Source organism: Podarcis liolepis, assembly GCF_965112155.1.
Source record: "Podarcis liolepis genome assembly, chromosome: 17".
Lineage (NCBI taxonomy): Eukaryota > Metazoa > Chordata > Lepidosauria > Squamata > Lacertidae > Podarcis > Podarcis liolepis.
The window spans coordinates 33,716,016-33,731,922 of NC_139571.1; the positions used below are offsets into that span (position 1 = coordinate 33,716,016).

Below are 15,907 nucleotides of genomic sequence, written 5' to 3' on the forward strand. Positions count from 1 at the left end.
CCATCTAAAATTAATCTCTGCTTTTCAACTACCAAGGAATCTGTAGAACTACTAAGAATGAAGACGTGATAGCTGGAGGTTGTTTTTGTTGTTTTTGGTTTTGTTTTGTGTGTCTTTCCAGAAATGAGGTAACAACGCCTGGGTGCTTCTCCTTGGTGCAACTGAAACCTACAGAGTACCCAACAGAGCCTCACATGAACACCGGGAACACCCACACTTCCTTAAGACTCTTACTAGATGACAACACACAGCTTCATTACCATCCAATTTTTTTCTTTCTTTCCTAGCCATTTCTTCCTTCCCACTCTTTGTTGTCTTTATAATGCAGCCTGATTAAGAGTCCTGGAGAGTTTGAAAGCATGCACACTATTTTGTGCCATTTTTCTTGGTTGAATAGAAGCACTGCCCTAATAGGGATACAAATAATGGCCAACAATGACCAGCTGATAGGTCAGGAACACCTTTGGAAGGTGAAAACCATTTTGATAAAAGACATATCTTTCTCCTCTACCCCCAGCTAAGATGGATGTACCTTGGATATCTGCGAAGGAAAGAAAGGGCAAACTGCAGGTTGAGATAGAGCTTATGAAAGGTATGGAAAGAGAGAGAGATGTTTGGGCTCTGAAAGCATCTTAACATGCTAATAAACTTCCTGGTGATCTGATGAGGAAGCAGCCGTTGGCTTTGGCAGCTGAATGGCGTACTTAAATTTTGTATCTCCACAATTATGCTCAACCTCTATATTTGTAAAGAACTGCAAGTATTACATAATGCCTCTGGTATTCCCAGGGAATCCAAACCTGGTTAAGCAATGCACTCCTGTAACATCTCCCCGGTTGCAGAAATGGAGGGAACACAGCAGCATAAACAAAATATCCCTAGCTTTGCCAGATAACTGAATGTCAAGTGGCAGGGCATGAAATTCTCTGCTTGAGACTTTGGAGAAGCAAGTTGATGCCACTCTAGAGCAGCTTAATAGCATTTATTATTTAGAATGCTGATAGTCTGCTCTCGGAGGAGCTTACAGGGAACAACCTAGCATAGAAGAATCCTGTACAACCCCTACCATCGTGCAAGACAGTATCCGCTGTACTGACTGCAATGACATCCATCTGCTGTGCAGGCTGTAGGCAGAAACTGGTCCAGCATTTGCCATGGAAAACATCAGAAGCCAGAGGGATGAACACTGGTGGACATCCTATGTGAATCTGACCTTGGGATTAGAGCTGGACGATATATTGATATATCATCCAAAACCAGTTTGAAGTCCATATTGTGATATCAGTTTCATAGTTTCCCCCCATGCTTTTTGTTAGTTTTCTTACTTGATAAACAGACACATACAGTAAAGTAACCAAAATATTAAAATGACAACAACAACAACAAAACAAGAAACATACATACAACCATAAATCCATAAATTCTTATACATGGACTTATGACACCATATTCTTTATTCCCATTTTTTAAAATTCTCTGACAGATATCAGTCTTCCCCAAAGTGGGCCTGTTTTGTCTATTTGTTAAACTGCTTCTTTTATCATTTCATCATTTCTGCTGTTTTCCACATACTATACTTATACTCCATATTATGTTTTGCAAAAATTAAAGCAAATCCAAGTTTTGATTTGGGGGCACTGTTTTTTTAAAAAGTAATCTCTATAAATTTCCCATTCCTTTTGGAACTTTTCATTAGGCTGTCTCCTGATTTTCTCCATCATTTTTGCCAGTTCAAGATATTCAAATAATTTATCCTGCCATTCCTTTTTTTTGTTGGTACTAATTCACTTTTCCAATTTCAGTTTCATAGTTTTTGACCTGGCACTATATCATGAATCATGGTGTGCGTTAGGGGTGGGCGATATATCACCCAAAACTGGTTTCAAGTCCATATCATGATATTGGTTTCAGGATTTTTGATCTGGCAATTTATTGTGAATCATGATGTGTGTATGCGTGTGTGCATGTGTGTGCGTGCGCACACGCATGCACGCTATGCAAAATTCACATTCCCACAATGTGGGAACTTCACAATGTGGGAAAAACTGTAAAGACAGCCAATGCAACATAGCTCCATTGCTGTTTCAGACACTGTGATATATCAGTATATCGCAATGTTTAGCTGGTGATATGCCACAAAGCTTAAAACCAGGTATCACCCAGCCCTACTTGGGATTTGCTCTAGGGTGCACATGCCATAGATTTAAGCCCTCTTACATCCCTGCCCGTCTTCCAGCTGTCTCCCAGATCTGCTTTCCATAACCCTTCAAAAAGGAGTACATTAATCAGAGCTCCCTTCCCTTTGCTGCGCTTTCACCAAGCGGCATCATGCGCTGCTAATGACTTCTACCCCTCCCCTACTACACCTTTGAAGTCAGCCACGAATGTGGTGCTTTACCAGGGGGACTTACACAAGGAAACGTTAAATGCCTTTGTTTTATTTTCTCTCCCTCCCCCTCTCTTTCTCTCTGATGATTGTTCTGTCATGTTCGGATAAACAACTGCAAGGGGGAGAAGGGAGGGTGTGAATACTTAACGGAATAAAAGGCTGCATTTTTTATTGGCTCCAGATGTCACCTGTCAGAGTTCATCACCATCCCTGCTGGGACTCGACTGGGCTGTTAATTCCTTGCTGAATCACGGAAGGAGGCGGCACTTCTGCAAAAAGGAACCGGAGGGCAAAGCAGTGCTCCTAGACAGGTGTGTGAGAGAGTGAATGAGAACAAGGTTCAACTTCATAGGAATAATCCTCCTGGATCATACCAAAGCCCCAGCGACTCCAGCATCCTGTTCTCACAGTGGCTAACCACATGCCTGTGGGAAGCCCAGAGGCAGGACATGAGTGGAACAGCAATCTTCTCGCAGCTGCATCTCCTGTCTATATATAGAGCAGGGATGATCCACCAGTGGGTGACCTGTCAGCCATTAATTAAATTCATTATTTGTTTTGTTTATTAAATCTCTTAGCTGTTTCTTCTTCTTCTTGCCCAAGGCAACTGAAAGCAGCTCACAACCAAACCAGAAACATGAATAATACCACGAGAAGTGAAGAATGGTCAGAAAAACCATAAAGACTAAGAAATGGTGAAAGATTATCGGGGGAGGGGGAGCAGAATAGCACACTGGAACTGGAATAAATGGTATTGTGTACAGAGCCTTGGTTCAATCAGACACACAAGCCATCAATTGATGTGAATTAATCCCACCCCAAACTATTGCATCTTCAGTAATTATGGGTGCTACAAGAGCTCTATCCAATGCCGGATTTACATATAAGCTAAACAAGCTATAGCTTAGGGGCCCACTCTCTAGCCCCCCCCCCAAATATACTTCTTCTTAATTGTATTTCACTATTAATATTGTTGTTGTTTAGTCGTTTAGTCATGTCCGACTCTTCATGACCCCATGGACCAGAGAACTATTAATATACTTTTTCTTAATTGTATTTCAGTTCAACAATTACTTTGATAAAATACAGTGGTACCTCGGGTTAAGAACTTAATTCATTCTGGAGGTCCGTTCTTAACCTGAAACTGTTCTTAACCTGAGGTACCACTTTAGCTAATGGGGCCTCCTGCTGCCGCAGTACAATGTCTGTTCTCATCCTGAAGCAAAGTTCTTAACCCGAGGTACTATTTCTGGATTAGTGGAGTCTGTAACCTGAAGCGTCTGTAACCTGAAGTGTCTGTAACCCGAGGTACCACTGTACATATTTTGTTATGTGCAAATGGCTTTAGGTCCATAAATTAGGTCCATAAATTACCATACAGCATATATTCAACACGAAAAACAGCGACAATTTGTTGTTGAGAAAGGACAGCTGGACATATAAAGGGCCCATTACCTTCAGTAGCTTAGGGCCTCATCAAACCTAAATCTGGCCCTGGCTCTATCTCTTGCAGATTCATCTGTGATAACTCATTTACACACGCAATGTCAGTGGATACTGAACATATGCATATGTGAACCAACTGTTTGTCTCAGTTGACTTACTTCATAGAGCTGGTGTCAGGATTATCAAGTTAAAAACTGTCAAGGCTGTTTCTAAATGCACAAGACAATGAAAAGCCTTGAATCTGTCCCTGGCAGTCAAATGCCTGCATTCCCAGAAACATGGAGGCCTTTCGTAACGTTGCACATTTTTAAGCCCACGTGCACTGCTAGTTACGTGAAAGGGCATTAAAACCCTGTGCCAATCACACCTATGAGATTCTGTGCCATAAAGAAGCTGTTTATTATATAGTCCCTGGCACAGCTGGGATTCTGCAAGAGGCGACCTTCCTAAGCTTAGAGCTCAGCCGCAGGAAAAAACAGCCGCCGCCAGCTGACAGCTATTACAAAAGTGAGCGATCTAATCTAACTGGCACCTTGTGGCAAACCTTTTCAATAGCCGCAGGTTGCAGCATAGCATGCCTCATAACATCATGTTCTACAGGTCTGCCATGTCAAACATGCCACCGCGTTCCTTTTGGGGGCACAGAATCAGCTGCTACACTTCTCACCTTTAATTATGCTTTTGCATAACCAGCCAGACAAAAAGGAATGTTACCATTCCCCCACAAAACTTAGTGGTCATGAAATATTCAACTTTTAGCCCCATTTTTTTCAGACACGTTTACCCAGGAATAAATTTCCATTTATTCATTCTCGTAACTTACGTATCATTGGTAAGAGCCCAAACAGGTTAAACAAACTCAACTGGGTTTTTTTAAAACACTGTGCAATCAAACAATAGAACCCCTTTAAAAAGCATGAAATCGAACAGCAGCAAGCTTTAAATTGTAAACCAATTTTTGATATTGTTCAAAACACTCAGAGGAAAGGGGTTTGTCTTTCTTCCACAAACTCTTAAAAGAAGGGTGTCCATTGTTGTTCTTGTTGTACCAACCCGCCCTTCTTGGCTGGGCTTCCCCAGCCACTCTAGGCAGCTTCCCGCAGAATATAAAAACATAATAATATTTCAAACATCTTTCCAATAGAGAAGGTCCAGCGTACCAACCTGGATCTCAGAAGGAGGAGGCCTATGTTTCTCTTGCAGTTCTAAGAAACAAAAGAAGGATTTTATAGAAGGTGGTGTTCTTTGAAGGAGGCAGAGTCTATTTTCTGAAGATCAAAAGCAGTTTCTTTAGCTGGGCCTGGAAACAAAGAGGCAACGGATATATTGGAATATAATCATGAAAGAATAAAGTGGCCTCTCCAGCTAGGCTCTGACGTTTCTCAACCACCTTCAAGGGCAGCCCCATGCAGAGAACAATGCCAGTACCAAGGCACGCATTACCAAATGGAAGTACAGGCATACCTTTGTTCTTGAACGCCTTGTGACATGAAGGTTTTGGCTCCCGAACGCCGCAAACCCAGAAGTAAGTGTTCCAGTTTGTGAACTTTTTTTCGGAAGCCAAACATTCAATGGAGCTTCCTGCAGCCAATTGGAAGCCGTGTCTTGGTTTCCGAACATTTTCAGAAGTTGAACGGAATTCCGGAATGGATTCCGTTCAAGAACTAAGATACGACTGTAGTTTATATAAAACTAAGTTATCCATCTGTTCAAGTGCACAGTTAACCACAGATAACGGGGATGCCAAAAATTCTTGTTGAGTAAATACTCCCTTGACTATAGAAATAACTCTTTTGTATAGAAAACAAAGGTCCAATCTTAAGTTTAGTTCTCCCCCATTTCTGCATCAGTTTACAATTTTAAAAAATGTAATCACGAAAATTCACCAGCATTTTAGTGCTCTTAATATACGCATTTTAAGATGAACGTTTGCTTCATATACAGTAGTACCTCGGGCTACATACACTTCAGGTTACAGACTCCTCTAACCCAGAAATAGTACCTCGGGTTAAGAACTTTGCTTCAGGATGAGAACAGAAATCGCGCGGCGGCGCGGCAGCAGCAGCGGGAGGCTCCATTAGCTAAAGTGTTCAGAACAGTTTCAGGTTAAGAACAGTTTCAGGTTAAGAACGGACCTCCGGAATGAATTAAGTATGTAACGAGAGGTACCACTGTACTCACTTTTGCAAGGCATTTCCCCAAATATAATGCATTTTGTGTGGTCTCACCCCATAGATAGATAGAAAGAGATAGATGATAGATAGATAGATGATAGATAGATAGATAGATAGATAGATAGATAGATAGATAGACAGATGATAGATAGATAGATAATGGACACTCTACCCCAATATACATATTTTTATACACATTATTTAGTCAGAGATCTCTATTGCAAAATTCAGAGAAGAACGAATTTCAAAGGCTAACAAATTTTGAAAGGTTGTTTTGGGAAGAGCAAATTAAACGGGTTCCCATTAAAATGAACCAAAACTTCTCCCCCATTCCTACGCCAGGTACCTGAGTACAGGACAGCAACCTCAGCGCCAGTGTTTGAGGAGTTAATGGTGAGAGAGCGCTCTTTCATCCTGTGTGAAATGGCAGTAGCCTTCATAAAAGGCTTGAAAAAGGATGGGAGTTTCTTGATGGTGCCCTAAGAACCTCTAAGAATGAACTATTGCCTCTCCTGCCTGAAGCACCTTCCAGTTTCCTTGTGTAAGCAGCGCCAGGAGACCCAAGCAGAGGCCAGGGTTTAGTTTAACTAAAAGCTAGCTGAGCAGGATGGATTCCCAACTACCGGTACTTGAAACCAGAAGGAACAGCAGTAATGGCGATGACAGCGAGTACCGGAAGGCAAACCGAACCTGCAGCTACAGTGGTAACAGTAAACACCCTTATTTATGGGAATGTCTGTTTCTTCAGCTCCTCACGTTGGCATAAAATCACCTGACCTTTATACCAGCTTACAGGTGCCAATGTGTTTAATCAGCAGGCTACCCACCCAGGGAACTTTGATAACACCTGACGGAGGAGACTTTGCAGTTGCTTACAAGAGCAAATTGGCTGAACAGATGCGATCTATGCATGAGTGACATTGAACAGGATGTACGAAACATATTCCTGGGGAAGCAGCAAGCCGTGGATTGATGTGTTAACACCAGTGATTTTTGCCTCGCTGATGGCTCAGGTGAAGGGGAGCGAGGCGCCACTTCCGTGGGTGGGTTTGGAATACTTAAACATGCGCAAGTAAATTGTTGCAGCCCACAGCAGTCGCCTGGGAGGGCTTCTGTTCTGATTGCCAATATGACTTGGCAGCCTGTAGAATTCCATCCCAGGAACAAAGATCCGGGCCTGTTCAAAGGCAAGCAGAATCCTCCGGTCTCCATGGAAACATGGAGCCATCGCTGCTAGGTGCACGATGTACATTAACACTGCCTCCTTGCCATCACAAAAGATGAGAGGCCTGGCTAGCACTCTTCTCCGGCACCCTGTGGTTTCTATAGATATGTGCAGCTGTCTCTGCTTAGTGTGGGACTTGTACAGTCACTGCCATTAAAAGGGATTAGGAGTTACATCAACTGTTACCTAGAACTTTGCAGTTTCCATGGCAACATGTATGGGCCAAGGCACCAAAGTATGGTCTTGCATATAGGTGTTTCTGTGTGTGTGTGTCTGTGTGTGTGTGTGTGTGTGTGTGTGTGTGTGTATAGATGATAGATAGATAGATAGATAGATAGATAGATAGACAGACAGACAGACAGACAGACTTGGTAAAAGACTGGATGAGAGCCAATTCATTGAAGCTTAATACAGAGAAGACTGAAGGATCAGGTGCATAGCTTGGGGGTACTTGTCGCTCCAGTACTTTTGCTTGAGGCTCACATGGCTTTGGCAGTGCAAAGTGCCTTCCATCAGCTTTTGCTGGTGGCGCCAGCTGCACTCCTATCTGGACATGGATAGCCTAAATTTCTTCTCTATGCTCTGGTAACCTCTAGGTTAGATTACTGCAATACAGTGGTACCTCTGGTTGCGAACGGGATCCGTTCCGGAGGCCCGTTCGCAACGTGAAAAGCCCACAACCTGAAGTGCTGTATTTGCGCAAGTGCGTGGCACGATTGGGCGCTTGTGCACATGCACAAAGCACAATTTAGCCCTACTGTGCATGCGTGAGCGGCTAAACCCGGAAGTAACCCTTTCCGGTACTTCCGGGTCGCCACGGGACACAACCTGAAAAAATGTAACATGAAGCAAACATGAAGCATGAGGTATGACTGTATGTTATATGTGGGGCTGCCTTTGGAGTCGGTTTGGAAATGGCAGCCGGTGCAGAATTCAGCAGGGAGGTTGCTCACCATGCAACACTGTCTGAACACATAGCACCAATCCTGGCTCAACTGCACTGCTATCAACTAGTTCCTGGGCCCAATTCAAAGTGCTGATTTTGACCTATAAAGCCTTATTCGGCTCAGAATACCAGTACTTGAAGAACTGCCTCTCCCCACATGAACAGTCCTTGCATTCTTATTATGAAGCCTTTCTCCATGTGCCCCTCTGATACGGTGTGTGGCCTTCTTGGTGGTGGCTCCCTGTTTATGGAATGCCCTTCCATGAGCACATGCTTGGTGCCATCACTATCTGATTTTAGGCACTACGCAAAAAATCATCCTTATTTATCCAGGCCCTTGTACCTTAATTTTCTGTTTATCTTTTTCTGGGGTGGAGTTGGATCTGTTCTTCTCATATTTCTTGTGTGTTTTAAGTTGTTTTATCCTTGTTTTTAATGTTTTGTAAGTTTTTTTCTATCTTTCCCCCCAAAAGGCATCTAATAAATATAATAAGTAAACATAAATAAACTATACTACTCACTTTTCCGTTCAGACTGAGGCAAGCAAGCAAATATGCCATCCCATTAGGCCTGTGGATTCTTAACATCCAACTTTCTCTTCTTTTCCCCCCGATGAGAAGATTGGAGGCATCTAAAGAAGCAAGGGAGGCTGTTCAGTGAGCTGTTTGCTGGGCTGAGGCCTAAAATGCTCATGTACGGAAGCTGCGAAAGCTTTGAGGTTAAATATTCTTCTCTCTCCATATTTAAAATTATTCATAAACAAAACTTATTGAACAACAATATCACGCTGACCTCCCACAGCCTCCAGAAGAAAAGAGACTAAGTCACTTTTAAAATACCGTATTTTTCGCCCTATAGGGCGCACTGGCCCATAGGACGAACCTCTTTTTTGGGGGGGGGGAATGAATAAAAAGTTATTCCCCCCCGCCAGCCGCAGGGCTGGGGCGGGGGAAGCCCGAGCTTCCCCCGACCCCAGCCCCCAGAACAGGCTGCTATCCGCAAGCCTTGCGAGCCCGCGGGAACTCCTGCCGGGCGCGCAAGGTTGCGGACACCTGCGCAAAGCACGGGGCGTCCTCCGGAGGGCGCCCCATGCTCTGCACTGCAGGCTGCCGCCTGCAAGCCTTGTGCGCCCGGGGGAACTCCGGATAGCTTCCTGAAGCCTGGAGAGCGAGAGGGGTGGGTGCGCACCCACCCCTCTCGCTCTCCAGGCTTCAGTGAAAGCCTGCATTCGCCCCATAGGACGCACACACATTTCCCCTTCATTTTTGGAGGGGAAAAAGTGCATCCTATAGGGCGAAAAATACGGTAATAGAGTGCGCACACAGTGCCTACATATACATATTCCTGCATCACAGGGGGTTCGACTGGAAATCCTCAGGATCCCTTCCAATTCTGTGATTCAATTCCCAGATTTGGCTAAGAAAGTGGCGGCAGAGAAGCATGGCCTAACCAGTGCCAGATTTACGTATCAGCTAAACAAGCTATAGCTCTCCCCATTCTCTTGGGCCTCCCCCAAAAAATTAAAATAAAAAAAACTGGATGTACATTTCCAAAATATAAGATAAAAGACAAATAAAATAAAACCTAAATACAGCAACAGTGTTTTGTGTTGTGTAGGCTCCTATGAGGTAAGTAATGGGCCCCGCCTGCTAGCCTGCTCCCTAAAATATCACTGGTTTGCTCCTTTCTATATATAGGGTGCCTACATTCTGCATGGATTCGTTGCATGGCAACATGTAGCATGCAGTGCAGCACAGTTGAATGTAGGTCAAGCTGTTGTACCTGTTATCTAATATTAAAGAGGGCTTGTAGACTGATAATATATTTTGTTACGTGCACAGCTGTCAACTTTTCCCATTTTTTAAGGGAAATTCCCTTATTCCAAATAGGATTCCTCACAAGAAAAGGGAAACGTTGACAGCTATGGTTATGTGCAAATGGCTTTAGATACCTATCAGGTCCATAAATTACCATATAGCATATGTTCAACACGCAAAAACAAAGACAATTTGTTGTTGACAAAGGACAGCTGGACATATAAAGGGCCCCATTACCTTCAGTAGCTTAGGGCCACATCAAACCTAAATCCGGCCCTGCCTAAGCCCCATACAGTGCTGCTCTGCAAAGGGGAGAAGAGCTGACAGCTGAGCATGATTCCCCCGCTTACACACACACACACACACACACACACACACACACACACACACTGTTCTGGCTTCTGGGATAGCTGCGCAGCCTGCATTCGCTCCATAAGACGCACACACATTCCCCCTTACTTTTTAGGAGGGAAAAAGTGAGTCTTATAGAGCAAAAAATTACGGTATGTGTGTGTGTGTGTGTGTGTGTGTGTGTATAGCACAATATATCTCTTACAAACAAACAAACAAACAAACAAACAAAAACACAATAGAACAATACTGTACATGACAAATCTACAAAAATATCAACTTCCGACTTCCTTGATATGGGCTTTTTTTTTCTTAATTACTTGCCTCTATTTTTCAATAAACTTTATCCTTATTAAATCTTGTTTGACTTCATTATACCTTCATCAGTTCCGAGAGTTGTTCGAAGCATTCTAAAGTTCTTATATGGGGACACTCGCTTCCACATTTCTAAGTACAACCTCCAACTGGGGAATGCAACCAAGCAGGGCAGGGGCAAACTGTGGCCCTCAAGTTGATGTTGGACTACAGCTCCTATCATCCATTATCCAGGCTGGCAGGGGCTGATGGGATTTGGAGTCCACACACAGCTACAGGGCCACAGGTGCCCTATCCCTGCAAAAAAGAGATACGTAGTAATGTGAGGTTTTCTGAACCCGTTGGTTATTTCCATTCACATCCAACGCCTGTCCTTTGTCGCTGCTTCTACAGCCTTGGAGCCTGACCTTAGTTCCTACTGAAACAGAACTGCAGTTAAACTATGACTATCATGTCCTATAGATCTAAATTTATGTTGATTGTCTTTACGTGCACCACTCAGAAATGCGAATATTTAACCCATGTAGAAATGTAACCAACATTCAACAGATATAGTCTGAATTCAACCTACTGGATTATGCTAAATTTATAGTGGACTAATGTGTCTTTAGGGACACGGGTGGCGCTGTGGGTTAAACCACAGAGCCTAGGACTTGCGGATCAGAAGGTTGGCGGTTTAAATCCCCGCGACGGGGTGAGCTCCCGTTGCTCGGTCCCTTCTCCTGCCAACCTAGCAGTTCGAAAGCATGTCAAAGTGCAAGTAGATAAATAGGTACCGCTCCGGGGGGAAGGTAAACGGTGTTGCCATGCACTGCTTTGGTTCGCCAGAAGTGGCTTAGTCATGCTGGCCACGTGATCAGGAAGCTGTACGCCGGCTCCCTTGGCCAATAAAGCGAGATGAGCGCCACAACCCCAGAGTCGGTCACAACTGGACCTAATGGTCAGGGGTCCCTTTACCCTTTACCTTAATGTGTCTTTGTAATCTACGGTAACAGGCAACTCCATAATTACTCGGTGGGCTGCGTTCCAAGGCACTGTGCACATCTGTGGGATGCGCATAAGCCTGCCCCACCCCATTCTTCCCCACCCCCTTGCAGTGTCAAAAATGGCACGTGCATCAGTGGCCGGCCATGTGTTGATTGCGCACAAACGGGGAGTTGCCTGTATTGCTAATCAGGATTGATTGGGCAATGCTAGCTCCCAGGGCATTATCAAAATTTTGATTTCGAGAACAGTTTACAGCTACTCTTATAACTACTCTGTTATGAACTCTGAAATAAGTAATTTATGAAAAGCTGCGGGATTTCTCACCACTGTGTCCTCAGAAATCAGAAAGCATGTAACTTATTTGTAAACTGTTTCTTAAACTATTGATCATGCTATTGATTAGCCTTGCTCCATCAGTTCGCCTTGCAATAGGAGTTTGGCTTTAAAGGTAATTCTCTCTCTCTCTCCCCCCCCCCCCACGGCCATAGCTTTTTAGATGCAGTATGCAAACTTTAACCTAGGAGGGGAGGGAATTATGTTCCCGTACACCAGGCACGTCCAACCTCAAGTTTGCCTGTGATCTACCAACAAGTATCAAAAACTGGCAGCGATCTACCACCCTCCGAAGTCATTAAAGTTTATGAAATAAATAAATAAATCTTCATTTCACAGATACAGTAGTTATGTTTGGATATCATTATGACAGATCCAAATACTGTACTTACTAGATTGAGAAGTAACTAAACAAGTGAGAAAAGTCAAACTATATTTTTATATTAGTTTGCACAGATCTGAGGAGCCAGCTTTTCTCTCTCTCTCTCTCTCTCTCTCTCTCTCTCTCTCTCTCTGTGTGTGTGTGTGTGTGTTAACTCTTTCCCTTCCGAGTTGCGTCCTTCCTTGCTCCGTGATGCTCATTCCCTGCCCACCCTTTCCTCTGTCAAAAAGAGCTGCACAGCTGATGTGGATCCCCATACAGTGGTGCCCCGCAAGACGAATGCCTCGCAAGACGGAAAACCCGCTAGACGAAAGGGTTTTCCGTTTTGGAGGTGCTTCACAAAACGAATTTCCTATGGGCTTGCTTCGCAAGACGAAAATGTCTTGCGAGTTCCTGCGGGGTTCCCCCCCCTTTTTCCCAAGCCACTAAGCCGCTTATCAGCTGATCCGCTAAGCCGCTAATAGCGCTAAGCCGCTAATGGGCTTGCTTCGCAAGACGAAAAAACTGCAAGACGAAGAGACTCGCGGAACGGATTATTTTCGTCTTGCGAGGCACCACTGTAGTGCCTGCCCTCCCTCCCTTCCCACCAAAGGGGGTCATTCAGCTGTTCCTGGTCCTGATCCCGATCGGAAAAGCAATGCTAAGCAACGCCTCCCCTCTTACAGCAGCATCACGCAGACATCTCCCCAGTTCCCTTGTGCCTCCCTCCGTCTCCCTGCACCCATGCACTGCTCAGGGTTGCATTGCTGTGGAGACTGGTGGTAGTGGCTACTGCATCTGAGGTTGCAGAGAAAGGCCCTGCGATTGACCAGAAACAACCCGGCGGTCGACCTGGGGCTCGCGATCGAGGTGTTGTACATGGCTGCTGTACATTATATTATTTCCATCAGAAGACCTTCTACTGCACAACGTTTTCATGTCTCCCACTGAAACTAGATATGGGCAGTTCTGCAAGAGGAATAAGGCGGCCATTTTGTACCTACTTTAATGGGAGTAAGCCATTTTGAACTCAGTAGGACATGCTTTTGAATAGACATGCAGAAGACTAAGAAGAGCTGTGCTGGGTCAGTCTAAAGGCCTATCAATCTTGTCTAGCATTGTCTTCTAACTTCTTGCAGTTGCCAATCAGAGACGTCTAGGAAACCCCAAAACAAGACATGGGCACAATAGCACTCCCTCACTTGTGTTCCCCCAGCAAGTGGTATTCAGAGGCACACATGCCCTGTAAATGCCCACATCACAGAAGCAGATCAATCTACATTATCTTCCATTAATTAGCGATGCCTGCATCTAAGATAGGATATTCATTTTCACACATATTCTAATTTGTGGTGCTGATCTTCTGACTCTCCTGAGCTATTGATGGAATCAACCCTTAATAAGGGATTCATTGATTAAAAGCTAGGAGAGACCACCACCCCCTCCTTGCATAATTAATAGATATGCATTCACAAAGGGAGAACTGCCTCACTGGATCAAAATTAAGGTCCATGGAGCTCAGGGGTGAGGCAGCCAGCAGTTCCTAAGACCTAACATCACACAGTTCTTGGTGTAATATCACATGGGTGGCAAATAGGAAGGAAATCCAGAGTAAGGAGTGGAGAGGGAGGGGGAGAGGCTGGATCTATATTCACTCTTTAAACGTTCTTAGAATAATATTTTTGGTATCTTTCTAAAACATAAAGGCATTTGGTTTCTCTGCTTCCTTTTCTACAAAGTCTACCTACCTATTTGATGGGGATAACTCTGCAGCACCCTCTGGTGTCACATTTTAATAATGCATTATTAACGTTTTTAAAGAATGTCATTTTTATCGTTAAAAACCATGAGTGTAGATGAGTCCAGAGAGAGAGAGAGAGCTGTTCTCAACCATTTTTGGCTCTAGCCCTGCTCACAAGGCATGCACCCCTTGAAAGATTAGCCTCCAGGGGGCCCTTGACATTATTATTATTATTATTATTATTATTATTATTATTATTCCCCACCCAACTGGCTGGGTTGCCCCAGCCCCACATACGAAAGGTCACCCACCCATGATCTAGCTAGTCCACTTCTCAAGCTGAGCATATGACAGCCATTCCTGTTGTCCCACCCCCCAAAAATAGCCTTTAGAAGTATACTGCTTCTGTACATCAGTGTTATATATTTTAGCTGTCATAACCAGTGCTTTTCCCCTAGAAAAATAGGTGCCAGGACTCACGATGAAGTTGTTTCAGCGTCACACTTTTTAACCCAAAAGAGGTGCTGGTTACTGAGTACCCTTGAGTACCCCCTGAAAAAAGCACTGATCATAACCAATATCAATGGATAGACCAGTCCTCCATGAATGGTGTGTGTGTTTTTTAAGCCATCTGTGGAGTTGGTTTCACAATGCAAATGAAGCCTGCACGTTTTCAGAGACAGTCAGTGGCTGCCCTTTGCGATGTACTTTGTCTACAAAGTGACAACTGGTTACTGAAGCATCACGTTCATGCAAATGATTATGGAGGCAATCATCGCCTCAGTACTCAACAGTGGACAAATCACCCTGTTATTACTCAACACAATAATCCAATGAGGGCAAGCTATCGTAAAAAGAAAGAAAGCATATTCAGTCCTTTTAAAATACTTGCTTTGCTGAGGGCTAAACAAGGTGGGATGTGGGAGTTCTGAGATTAGGATCTAATTCAGGTTTTCCCATTTAGTACGTAAAGGACTCTAGGATGGTTAGGTCCAGTCAAATGCGACTATGGGGTTGTGGCGCTCATCTTGCTTTCAGGGCAAGGGAGCCGGTGTTTGTCCACAGACAGCTTTCCGGGTCATGTGGCCAGCATGACTAAACTGCTTCTGGCGCAACGGGACACTGTGATGGAAACCAGAGTGCACGGACCGCCGTTTACCTTCCTGCCACAGTGGTACCTATCTATTTGCACTGGTGTGCTTTTGAACTGCTAGGTTGGCAGGAGCTGGGACAGAGCAACGGGAGCTCATTCCATGGCAGGGATTTGAACAGCCAACCTTCTGATCGGCAAGCCCAAGAGGCTCAGTGGTTTAGACCACAGTGCCACCAGCTCCCTTTCATTTAGTAATTGGTAGCCCTAGGGGTCGCTTTGAAGACTGGGGGAGAGATCCTTTCAGATAGAGAGCTGGACCTTATCATCTTGCCCTCTCCCTGAAGCATCTGTTAATCACTCCCTGTGCCTTCTATTAACAGTGTTGTCATGTACAACACCTGTACCTAACCCCCACTCCACCCTGACCCCTTGAGCAGTTTCTGGAAAAGTTTCTGGAAAAGAGCAGTTTCTAGAAAATTTCTAGAAGGAAAGGGTTGACCTCCCTCCTCCAGAGTGCCACTGTTCCAAGCTTCAAAGCAGTCTAGGGTTGGATGAACCTGTCAATTTAGGTCTATCTCATTTTTCCAATCTCAGGGCAGCATAGCATTCAACTAAATAATTGCCCAAGTAGAACGACTTCCCTTTGTGCAATGGGACTTCCCCGCCCTGTCTCCTCCCCTTGTGTACACCCCACATTGTCCCTGCTCCAGAGGGTTGGGAGGATACCTA

General features: G+C 44.4%; 2 long non-coding RNA genes across 2 annotated transcripts in view; one reads left to right on the plus strand and one right to left on the minus strand.

The window, feature by feature from the left end:
* Window positions 1-4,999: 4,999 nt before the first annotated feature.
* Window positions 5,000-15,907, minus strand: part of LOC310696289 — a 66,527-nt gene continuing 55,619 nt past the window's right edge. Inside the window, exons 3-4 of the long non-coding RNA XR_014520528.1 lie at window positions 8,702-8,811; window positions 5,000-5,135 (exon numbers count right to left, since the gene is read on the minus strand). This is a non-coding gene — a long non-coding RNA (uncharacterized lncRNA). The remainder of the gene's footprint in view (window positions 5,136-8,701; window positions 8,812-15,907) is intronic.
* Window positions 12,395-15,907, plus strand: part of LOC310696292 — a 238,524-nt gene continuing 235,011 nt past the window's right edge. The window contains exon 1 of the long non-coding RNA XR_014520531.1: window positions 12,395-12,514. This is a non-coding gene — a long non-coding RNA (uncharacterized lncRNA). The remainder of the gene's footprint in view (window positions 12,515-15,907) is intronic.